Source organism: Pseudophryne corroboree, chromosome 6, assembly GCF_028390025.1.
Source record: "Pseudophryne corroboree isolate aPseCor3 chromosome 6, aPseCor3.hap2, whole genome shotgun sequence".
Lineage (NCBI taxonomy): Eukaryota > Metazoa > Chordata > Amphibia > Anura > Myobatrachidae > Pseudophryne > Pseudophryne corroboree.
This window is the reverse complement of record NC_086449.1, coordinates 34,077,745-34,090,383: the sequence shown is the minus strand read 5'-3', so window position 1 is coordinate 34,090,383 and position 12,639 is coordinate 34,077,745.

Genomic DNA, 12,639 nt, shown 5'->3' with positions numbered 1-12,639 from the left:
ATGAGCCGAAATTCACATTATAGCACACTGAATGAGCGGAAATTCACATTGTAGCACACTGAATGAGCCGAAATTCACATCATAGCACACTGAATGAGCCGAAATTCACATCGTAGCACACTGAATGAGCGGAAATTCACATCGTAGCACACTGAATGAGCTGAAATTCACATCGTAGCACACTGAATGAGCCGAAATTCACATCGTAGCACACTGAATGAGCCGACATTCACATTGTAGCACACTGAATGAGCCGACATTCACATTGTAGCACACTGAATGAGCCGACATTCACATTGTAGCACACTGAATGAGCCGACATTCACATTGTAGCACACTGAATGAGCCGACATTCACATTGTAGCACACTGAATGAGCCGACATTCACATTGTAGCAAACTGAATGAGCCGACATTCACATTGTAGCACACTGAATGAGCCGACATTCACATTGTAGCACACTGAGTGAGTGGAAATTCACATCGTAGCACACTGAATGAGCCGAAATTCACATTGTAGCACACTGAATGAGCCGAAATTCCCATCGTAGCACACTGAATGAGCCGACATTCACATTGTAGCACACTGAATGAGCCGACATTCACATTGTAGCACACTGAATGAGCCGAAACTCACTTCGTAGCACACTGAATGAGCCGAAATTCACATTGTAGCACACTGAATGAGCCGACATTCACATTGTAGCACACTGAATGAGCCGACATTCACATTGTAGCACACTGAATGAGCCGACATTCACATTGTAGCACACTGAGTGAGTGGAAATTCACATCGTAGCACACTGAATGAGCCGACATTCACATTGTAGCACACTGAATGAGCCGACATTCACATTGTAGCACACTGAATGAGCCGACATTCACATTGTAGCACACTGAATGAGCCGACATTCACATTGTAGCACGATGAATGAGCCAAAATTCACTTCGTAGCACACTGAATGAGCCGAAATTCACATTATAGCACACTGTATGAGCCAAAAGTCACATTATAGCACACAGAATTAGGCAAAATAATGCAGGGACATGATGCAGGGAGAAGAGGGGGGAGAATGGGACACAGAGGACACCCCCCCCCCCACCACCACCACACACACACACACACACACACACACACACACACACACACACATACATACATACATACACACAAGACACCTACTCATATAGATGGCACACACTGGAGGCCGGGTCCCGCCGAGTTATTAGGAACTGGTGGAGAGCGGTGGAGAGCGGTGCAGCGCGGCGGGGGACGAGGAGAGAGAGAGTGTCCTCACGCGCGTACAGCAGCTTCTGTTCTGACCACGCCACCTCCTCCCTGTACGCGCGTGAGGACGCTCTCTCTCTCTCCTCGTCCCCCGCCGCGCTGCACCGCTCTCCACCAGTTCCCAATACCGCGGCGGGACCCGGCCTCCCTCCCGGCCTCCCTCCCGGTGGCGGTATATCTAGGGGGGGCGTTCGCCCTAATCGCCCCCGCTAAATCCGCCACTGCTCTCAACCCGTATTCTATGCTGGAGCAGATACGGGTGTTAGGCGCCGAGGGTCCGCCCGTCAGTGCGGCCCGGCGCCTAGCAACTAGGGACGCCGCAGGCAGACAGCCGCCGGCTCCCTAGCAACGCTAGACGCCGGGCGCACGGAGCCGCTCAGACCCTAGCAACGGGGACGCCACGGTCGGACCGCGTTCCCCGTTGCTGGGTCTTAATTAATCAGTTCAATTGTATCCTGGCCGTGCAGCATGCAGCTCACGGCATGATTATGTGATTACCCTGTCTGGATCTTGATTGGAGGGCTCCCAAATTTAAGCACTCTCAGGACTTCTCACAGACGCCGGTGATAGCTTCCTGTTTGCTGTGTCAGTTACAGAGAGTTTCCAGTCCTGCTCAATCCGGTTGTTCCTGTCCTCAGTGGTCCAGTACTCGGAATTTGTCATCTATTCCTGAAGTCCGACCGAGCACCTTTAACATCCTGTGGTGTTCGTGAGTCGCGGCGTAGCCGTGTGTTGCGGCTTGACCGCTTACTGTTTATTATTTAGTTTCATTGTGTTCCGGAGCTTTTGCGGAGGATTCCGCTCCCACAAATCCACTCTGGTATCCAGCGGTGCTGGATAGGAGTAACGGATCAGTGGATCTTTGGTTGTCCTTTTCCCTGGCGGTTTGTCCGCACATACTTTTGGTTTAAGTTAGTTAGCTTGTAGCCCCTGGCCTGGTTGCTTAGTCAGAGGGCCCCTTGTTATCACCCTGTCTCGGATTTCCCTTTGTCTCCCATTAAGACCTGAGGGGGCATCGAAGTTGGGCAGACATAATCCGCCCTTCAAACGCGGCTGCCATGGGCTCAAGCAACCATAGTCTCGCAGGGGATTTCTGATAACACGGGCGAGACAACGGAGTTAGGGCGCCAGGGGTTACTAGGCTTTCCTGCTCCCGTAACCAGCATATCTTTCCAGTACTCAGACCTCTGCCATAAGATCTCCTCTGGTCTGGAGTACGGGAATCATAACATTATCACCGGCCAGACTAAAATTTTAAATTAAACAGGATTTAATTTTTTCCCTTATTCAGTTGGAAGATTTGTCGGCCTCATGAATCCCACCGGTGTTGGGCCAAATCCTGGCCAGCTTCTAGTTAGCCAGATTCAAGAACTTACTCAGATGGTTCAGGATCTGTCCCTTCGGGTGAGGTCACAGGAAGATCTGTTACGGACTTCCCCGAGGGTCATTCCTGAACCAAAAATGCATTTGCCTGACCGTTTTTCTGGGGATAGAAAGCAGTTTTTTAATTTTAAAGAGTCTTGTAAACTTTATTTTCGTTTAAGACCAGTCTCCTCAGGTACTGAATCTCAGCGGGTTGGAATTATTATTTCTTTACTTCAGGGGGATCCTCAGACCTGGGCTTTTGGTTTAAGAACAGACGATCCGGCTTTATTGTCTGTAGACGCCTTTCTGGGGTCTTTAGGGCTATTGTATGACGACCCTGATAGAGAGGCATCCGCCGAGAGTCAGTTGCGTGCTCTCAGACAGGGTAGGAATCCCGCAGAGATTTATTGTACGGAGTTTCGCCGTTGGTCGAACGACTGTGGATGGAATGACCCAGCCCTGCGCAGTCAGTTTCGCCTCGGCTTATCCGAGTCTATAAAAGACAGTCTCCTTCAGTAGCAAATTGTTTCTACCAAGGTAGAGAGGTTCAGGGCGCTATATGGATATTGCTTTTCTAATGCTGCTGCTACAGAATGGGGTAGTCAAACCCAAAAACACAAGCAAATAAATAAATAGGATAGCAGCGCTAAACGGATTTAAAATATTAGTAATAATGATAAGAAGGATTGAGTGAAAAAGATAAATCACAATTTAATTTTACATACATCTAAAAACACATAAAAAACCATGGTATGGCCACTTTTATGATAAACCATTAAAAAGCTGCTGTCTTACTGGTGTAGTCCGTTCCTATTATTGAGTGGACTGGAAAAACTTTGTAGCTAGAACACTGGAAAAAAGGACAATGGTGTAGTCCCACATAAATTGTTACCACATTGGGCCGCTGGAGGTGTAGTCCCTTGAGATGTCCTTTTTGTTGGACTCAGACCCAAGCAAGGGTTGAGAGGGGTCCTCACTGCAATGCGGTTCCTCTTGTTATGTAAAGGATGAGTGGTATTCCAGATAGATTCTTTCTTTCTGAGTTAAGAGTTCCAGTCCTGGTTCGGACACACCGGGGCAGCTGAAATGGTGAAAGATAGTGGCCTGGCAAGCCTCCTGACGCGTTTCACTGCAAGGCACTGCAGCTTTATCAAAGGTGGTTTGTGTATGTGAACTGCCTGGGTATTTATACCCTCCATGATTGTTTAACAGGTCAACAGCTGTTCACTCAATCCTTCTAATCAACTTAAAACAACATAAAAATAATTGTCCTAATAGTTCCACAGATTACTATTTGTTCCTAAGACAGACTCAGTACTAAAAAGTGATAATATATGTTTAATAATCATTTAATAAGATATTCTATTTCATCAGAATCTTACACCGTTCCTAATACTTCCGGGTTATGCCGAACATGTGACTTAGTGATCTTAAGGTACATAGTTAATGTCTATTCAAAAGACTGGGGAGACAAAGGTTTACAAGAATATTTTCTATTTATCTTGTGAAGGACTTAATGTATATTCGATAAGAAAATCATATCTCCATGTTAAGATCTCTGGACAGCCGTTACGTCACTTCCTGGAAGGAGAACTCATTCGTGTCTCCTTTCAGTGAACAGCAAGCTGCCCCGGTTGCTAGGCAACCCGCTCGAGAACGACTTCATGTTGTTGCGTCCCTCCGGTCACGTGTCTCTCCGGTCACGTGACTGAATTAGTCACGTGTACGGAGGACGTAAGACACGGCTATACGGGGACCTCTAATAAAATACATTAGGTTACCATGGCAACCCGTCGCCGCAAGCAGCAGGGTTTTGTTTAGATTTTAATCCCACCGTTATATATATACTAATCCCATAGAATGGAACAGAGTATCGATTTAAAATAGCTGTAACAAGTTTGGAAAGGTAGCGGAGGATGAACTTTAGACTCTTCATGTTTAAGATGTTACAATACATATTTTTCCCTCAAATTTGTTTGGCCAGGAAAGAACGCTGCATAGAATTAAGAAATACAACTAGCATAAAAAGCAATGGAAGTAAATCCAAACGGAGAAGGGGAACAAAGAATAGACATAGATTTTTTATATATATAGTGTATAATAATAACATTCATGATTTCGTGTTAATCTAATCCAGTAGTCATTCTGAACAATTCTATATTCATTTTATAATGGACTAATTGGAATAACACTATAAATCATCAAAAAAAGGGAGGAGGATAATCAAAACAGGGAAACACATCTCCCAGGTGGGCAGTATAACTATCTCCATCTCGTTATCAAATATACAGTTACTAAATCCCGCCTATCTTGGGTCAAATCACCATATTTAGTTCTACTGCCTCATTGAGGCCTTCTGGATAAATACTATTCATTTGATACATCCAGAAAACCTCCTGTCTGCACAGTTTCTTGAATCTATCACCACCACGTATGGTTTTGGGTATAGACTCGAGACCTATTAGTTTTAAGCCCTCCGGATCCCCGTTGTGGGCTTCCGCAAAGTGTTTCGAGACACTATGGGTTTGAATACGTTTTATAATATTTCTCCTATGTTCAAGGAATCTTATCCTCAACATTCTGGTGGTTCGTCCTACGTACTTTTTATCGCAGTCACATATTAACAAATATATGACATACGTTGTATCACAGTTAATAAAACTTTTTATTTCTAGTGGTCTATCTGTCTTTTCTATGTTTATTCTTTTTGTCCGGTTTTGTATATGATTACATGTTATGCACTTGTTTTTGCCACATCTATAGCAACCCTTGATTGTCTCTTGATGTCTTACTAGCCAATCATTCTTGGTCTCTCCCTCACTTCTGGACTCTTTCACAGATTTTAGATGGCTAGGTGCCAATATGTTTTTAAGAGATTTATTTCTACGGAAAATGAATCTAGGTCTAGATGTTAATACTGGACAGAGTAGTGGATCTTGTTTAAGAATACCATAGTTTTTGGAGATGATTTCTCTAATTTCGGAATGACAATTATTAAAGGTAGAGATATATGCTATTTCTTCTTTTTTCTCTAAATCTAACTCCTTTTTTCTTTTGGATATTAACAAAGGCTCTCTTTCTTTATTTCTAACTTCTTCCAGGGCTGAATTTATAAGGGGTAAAGGGTAACCCCTGTTTTGAAAAGCATCACACATGTTTTTAGCCTGATCATTAAAGGAGGCAAGGTCAGAGCAATTCCTTCTGAGTCTTAAAAGTTGACTCTTCGGGATGCTTCTTTTCCACGGTGTATAATGACCACTTTTAAAATGTAGATATGCATCTGTTCCTACATCCTTCGTAAAGTTGGTTGTACATATTTTATTATCCCTGACCTCCAAGGAGAGGTCCAAGAAGTTCATTTTGTGAGGATGGGACGTGTGAGTGAAGGATAAATTAAAAGTATTAGAATTCAAGTGGGTGACAAATGATAAAGCTGACGTGTCATCCCCATCCCATATAATGAATATGTCATCAATGTAACGGCCATAGAGGACCAGCTCCGCGCCGAACCCGCCTCCCCACACGAGCTGGTCCTCGACCTCGCCCATGTAGAGATTGGCGTAGCTGGGCGCGAACCTGGTCCCCATGGCCGTTCCCATCACCTGTAAATAAAAAGTGTCAAGAAATAAAAAATAAAAAATAATTGTGTCGTAATATAAACTTAATAGAATCCACAATAAATAGTTGATGTGTCAAACTAAGATCACCATCCTCCGTGACTCCTTCAGTATCCCGCTCCTGAGACTCTCGATAAACTCATGGAGCTCTCTATTAAGATTGATCGTCGTCTCAGAGAGCGGAGAGCTGAAAAAGGAGCATCTGTCGGGTCTACTCCTTGTGTTTTTTCTATTCCTGTGGACATAGAGGAGCCCATGCAGATAGGCCTCTCCAAACTGTCTCCTGAAGAAAGAACCAGAAGGCAAAATTCTGGTCTTTGTTTATACTGTGGAGGTAAGGGACATTTTGCCCGTAATTGTCCGAACAAGTCGGGAAACGCCTCGACCAAGTGATTTGTGAGGGGGTTCACTTTGGTCTGCAGCTTATCTCCTCAAATAATTCACTGTTAGTCCCAGCTAAAGTTTCCTTTGGCAGCCTCTGTTCCTCGGTCTCGGCTTTTGTGGACAGTGGAGCTGCAAGGAACTTTATGGATTTAACATGGGCCAAGGCCTTAGGTATTCCTCAGTTAGCCTTGGGTAGGTGTATCACCATGCATGGTTTAGATGGGAGTCCCTTGTCCAATGGGGTTATTTCTCTCTGTACACCTCCTGTTCTACTTTCGGTAGGAGCTCTGCATTCTGAAAAAATTGAGTTTTTCCTTACCCATTGCCCAGCAGTTCCAGTGGTTCTGGGTCACCCTTGGCTGGCCTTTCATAATCCCATCATTGATTGGCAGTCGGGGGAGATCTCACAATGGGGTACCATCTGTAATAAGGAATGTATTACGTTTCCCATCAGAATAGCTGCTGTCATTCCCGCACCCATTCCTGTGGAATACCAGGATTTTGTTGATGTATTTTCCAAGGGCAATGCGGACATTCTGCCTCCCCATAGGCCTTATGATTGTGCTATTGAGCTAATTCCTGGTGCCACTTTGCCTAAGGGAAGGTTATATGCATTGTCCGGACCTGAAACTGTGGCCATGAATGAGTATGTTAAAGAAAGCCTAGGGAAAGGTTTTATCAGGCCATCTAAATCCCCTTTAAGTGCAGGCTTCTTCTTCGTGGAGAAGAAGGATGGATCACTCAGACCTTGCATTGACTTTAGAGCCTTGAATAAGATCTCAGTAAAAAATACTTACCCTTTGCCGCTGATTTCTGTCCTCTTTGATCAGCTGCGTTCGGCTGTGATTTTTTCTAAGATTGACCTGAGAGGAGCATATAACCTCATCCGAATCAAGTCAGGGGATGAGTGGAAAACGGCATTCAGTACTCAGTCGGGTCACTATGAGTATCTGGTTATGCCATTCGGCCTGTCTAATGCTCCGGCAGTTTTCGAGGATCTCATTAACGATGTGCTCCGTGAATTTCTTGGAAGATTCGTTGTAGTCTACTTAGACAATATTTTGATATATTCTGACTCTATAGAACAACATGTTACCCAGGTGCGTCAGGTTCTAAAAAAATTACGTGAAAATCACCTATATGCCAAGCTGGAGAAGTGTGAATTTCATGTCACGGAGGTATCCTTTTTAGGGTACATCATTTCCCCTCGGGGATTCTGTATGGAACCAAAGAAGCTCCAAGCCATCCTTAGTTGGGCGCAACCCACCAACTTAAAAGCAATTCAGCGCTTTTTAGGGTTTGCGAATTACTATAGAATATTTATTCACTCTTTCTCCGACCTAGTTGCTCCCATTGTGGCACTGACTAAGAAGGGAGCGGATCCTACCAACTGGTCACGTGAAGCTGAGTTATCTTTTCAGGCCTTGAAACAAGCCTTTGTCTCAGCCCCAGTCCTCAGACATCCCAACCCAGAATTGCCTTTCATTGTTGAGGTTGATGCCTCGGAGGTTGGAGTAGGGGCGATCCTATCTCAGAAAGATCCGGATTCTCTAGAATTGCATCCTTGTGCCTTTATGTCCAGGAAATTCTCATCTGCTAAATCCAACTACGATGTTGGTAACCGGGAATTACTGGCTATTAAATGGGCTTTCTTGGAGTGGAGGCATTGGCTTGAAGGAGCCACTCATACCATTTCAGTTTTGACTGATCACAAAAATCTTCAATACATTGAATCAGCTAAACGGCTGAATGCCCGGCAAGCTCGTTGGGCTTTATTTTTTACTCGTTTCAAGTTCATTATCACCTTCAGGCCAGGTTCCAAGAATACCAAGGCAGATGCCCTGTCACGCAGTTTTCTGCCAGTTCAAGACAACAGTCCTGTTACTCCCATACTTCCGTCTTCAGTCATTCGGGCAGGCCTCACACAAGATTTATTTACCCAGTTAAAGCAGCTTCAACATCAAGCTCCTGGAAATACTCCTGCTGGTCGTCTTTATGTCCCCGAGTTTTTGAGAGCAACTGTTTTGACGGAGTTTCATGATAGCAAAGTTGCCGGGCATCCGGGGATCGCTAAAACTTTTGAATTAGTTTCCCGCTCAGTATGGTGGCCAGGTCTTTCCAAAGACATTAAGGAGTTTGTTTTTTCTTGTCAGGTCTGTGCACAGCATAAGGTTCCCCGTTCCTTGCCTATCGGTCAACTTATGCCGTTGAATGTTCCTCTTAGGCCATGGTCTCATATTTCCATGGATGCCGAGTCATATGGGTGGTAGTGGACCGTTTTAGCAAAATGGCCCATTTCATTGCTCTTCCCCGATTGCCATCTGCCCAGGGATTGGCAGTCTTGTTCCTCCGCCATGTTTTCAGACTCCATGGGTTACCCACTGATATTGTTTCTGATCGGGGTCCACAATTCATTGCACAATTTTGGAAGTCTTTTTGTGCCTCATTAAAGATGAAATTATCCTTAACGTCTGGCTACCATCCCCAATCCAACGGGCAGACTGAGCGAGTTAATCAATCATTAAAACAATATTTGCGTTTGTACTCGGCCAAACTCCAAAATGACTGGTCTGAGTTTCTTCCGTTGGCGGAGTTTGCTTACAACAATGCCTGTCATTCCTCCACCAATGTGTCTCCATTTTTTACAGTTTTTGGTTTTCACCCCAGAGCTAATTCCTTTTTTCAACATTCCTCTGTCTCCTCGCTGACCTTGACCTCTCATCTCAAACTCATTTGGAGAAAAGTGCACCTGGCTCTCAGAAAAGCGGCATTTCGGGAGAAAAATTTTTCTGACAGGCTCCGGCGGCCGTGCACTTTTAAAGTAGGAGATAGGGTATGGTTGTCGACTCGCAACATTAAACTTCGACAAACCTCAGCCAGATTGGGTCCTAAATTTATTGGACCATTTCATATTATCAAAAAAGTCAATCCAGTTGCTTTCCGGTTACGTTTACCAAAAACTTTACGGATCGGAAATACCTTCCATTGCTCCTTGTTGAAACCATATATTTCGTCCAGTAGATTTCCTTGCAAGCTCTCTCAGGGGAAATCACCAATAGATGTACAGGGTCAGCAGGAGTTTTTGGTGGAAAAGGTTCTCGATTCCAAGTTGTCCCGGGGTCGGCTTTATTTTTTGGTACATTGGAGAGGTTATGGTCCAGAAGAAAGGTCTTGGGTCCTGGATGAGGATCTCCATGCCCCGAGGCTCAAAAGGGCATTTTTTCGAGAATTTCCTCAGAAACCTGGCCTTAGGGGTTCCTTGACCCCTCCTCAAGGGGGGGGTACTGTTAGGCGCCGAGGGTCTGCCCGTCAGTGCGGCCCGGCGCCTAGCAACTAGGGACGCCGCAGGCAGACAGCCGCCGGCTCCCTAGCAACGCTAGACGCCGGGCGCACGGAGCCGCTCAGACCCTAGCAACGGGGACGCCACGGTCGGACCGCGTTCCCCATTGCTGGGTCTTAATTAATCAGTTCAATTGTATCCTGGCCGTGCAGCATGCAGCTGCACGGCATGATTATGTGATTACCCTGTCTGGATCTTGATTGGAGGGCTCCCAAATTTAAGCACTCTCAGGACTTCTCACAGACGCCGGTGATAGCTTCCTGTTTGCTGTGTCAGTTACAGAGAGTTTCCAGTCCTGCTCAATCCGGTTGTTCCTGTCCTCAGTGGTCCAGTACTCGGAATTTGTCATCTATTCCTGGAGTCCGACCGAGCACCTTTAACATCCTGTGGTGTTCGTGAGTCGCGGCGTAGCCGTGTGTTGCGGCTTGACCGCTTACTGTTTATTATTTAGTTTCATTGTGTTCCGGAGCTTTTGCGGAGGATTCCGCTCCCACAAATCCACTCTGGTATCCAGCGGTGCTGGATAGGAGTAACGGATCAGTGGATCTTTGGTTGTCCTTTTCCCTGGCGGTTTGTCCGCACATACTTTTGGTTTAAGTTAGTTAGCTTGTAGCCCCTGGCCTGGTTGCTTAGTCAGAGGGCCCCTTGTTATCACCCTGTCTCGGATTTCCCTTTGTCTCCCATTAAGACCTGAGGGGGCATCGAAGTTGGGCAGACATAATCCGCCCTTCAAACGCAGCTGCCATGGGCTCAAGCAACCATAGTCTCGCAGGGGATTTCTGATAACACGGGCGAGACAACGGAGTTAGGGCGCCAGGGGTTACTAGGCTTTCCTGCTCCCGTAACCAGCATATCTTTCCAGTACTCAGACCTCTGCCATAAGATCTCCTCTGGTCTGGAGTACGGGAATCATAACAACGGGATAGCAGAACCCAGGAACACACCTTAAGGCCTTGCCTATCTCTATCATCTTGGGGACAATCCAAAACAATGTTCAAAATGATGTATATTATTTAAACAGGGCGGAGGCCTTATATAAATACCTGTACAATTTTAATATATATTTCTGTTTTATGTCAGTATATGTGTTTTTGTCAATATTTTGCCTTTTAAACATAGGAGTGAATACACTCCATTTTATTAATAAGTACATTAAAAGTAGTGATGTGCACCGGAAATTTTTCGGGTTTTGTGTTTTGGTTTTGGATTCGGTTCCGCGGCCGTGTTTTGGATTTGGACGCGTTTTGGCAAAACCTCACCGAATTTTTTTTGTCGGATTCGTGTGTGTTTTGGATTTGGGTGTTTTTTTTTTAAAAAACTTAAAAAAAAGCTTAAATCATATAATTTGGGGGTCATTTTGATCCCATAGTATTATTAACCTCAATAACCATAATTTCCACTCATTTCCAGTCTATTCTGAACAACTCACACCTCACAATATTATTTTTGGTCCTAAAATTTGCACCGAGGTCGCTGGATGGCTAAGCTTAGCGACACAAGTGGCCGACACAAACACCTGGCCCATCTAGGAGTGGCACTGCAGTGTCAGACAGGAAGGCACTTAAAAAAATTGTCCCCAAACAGCACATGATGCAAAGAAAAAAAGAGGCGCACCAAGGTCGCTGTGTGACAAAGCTAAGCGACACAAGTGGCCGACACAAACACCTGGCCCATCTAGGAGTGGCACTGCAGTGTTAGATAGGATGGCACTTCAAAAAAATTGTCCCCAAACAGCACATGATGCAAAGAAAACAATAGGCGCACCAAGGTCGCTGTGTGACTAAGCTAAGCGACACAAGTGGCCGACACAAAGACCTGGCCCATCTAGGAGTGGCACTGCAGTGTCAGACAGGATGGCACTTCAAAAAAATTGTCCCCAAACAGCACATGATGCAAAGAAAAAAAGAGGCGCACCAAGGTCGCTGTGTGACTAAGCTAAGCGACACACGTGGCCGACACAAACACCTGGCCCATCTAGGAGTGGCACTGCAGTGTCAGACAGGATGGCACTTCAAAAAAATTGTCCCCAAACAGCACATGGTGCAAAGAAAAAAAGAGGCGCACCAAGGTCGCTGTGTGACTAAGCTAAGCGACACAAGTGGCCGACACAAACACCTGGCCCATCAAGGAGTGGTACTGTAGTGTCAGACAGGTTGGCACTTCAAAAACATTGTCCCCAAACAGCACATGATGCAAAGAAAAATTAAAGAAAAAAGAGGTGCAAGATGGAATTGTCCTTGGGCCCTCCCACCCACCCTTATGTAGGTATGGATGGATAGTATACTTGACGACACAGAGGTAGTTAGAGCAGTGGCCTTCCGTATCGTACTGCTATATATACTGGTGGTCACTGTCGGCAAACTGCAAAACTAAAATGCACCACAGGTATAGAATGTAGATGGATAGCATACTTAACGACACAGAGGTAGGTACAGCAATGGGCTTCCGTACCGTATTGCTATATATTATATACTGGTGGTCACTGTGTCAGCAAACTGCAAAACTAAAATGCACCACAGGTATAGAATGTAGATGGATAGTATACTTGACGACACAGAGGTAGGTACAGCAGTGGCCTTCCGTACCGTACTGCTATATATTATATACTGGTGGTCACTGTGTCAGCAAACTGCAAAACTAAAATGC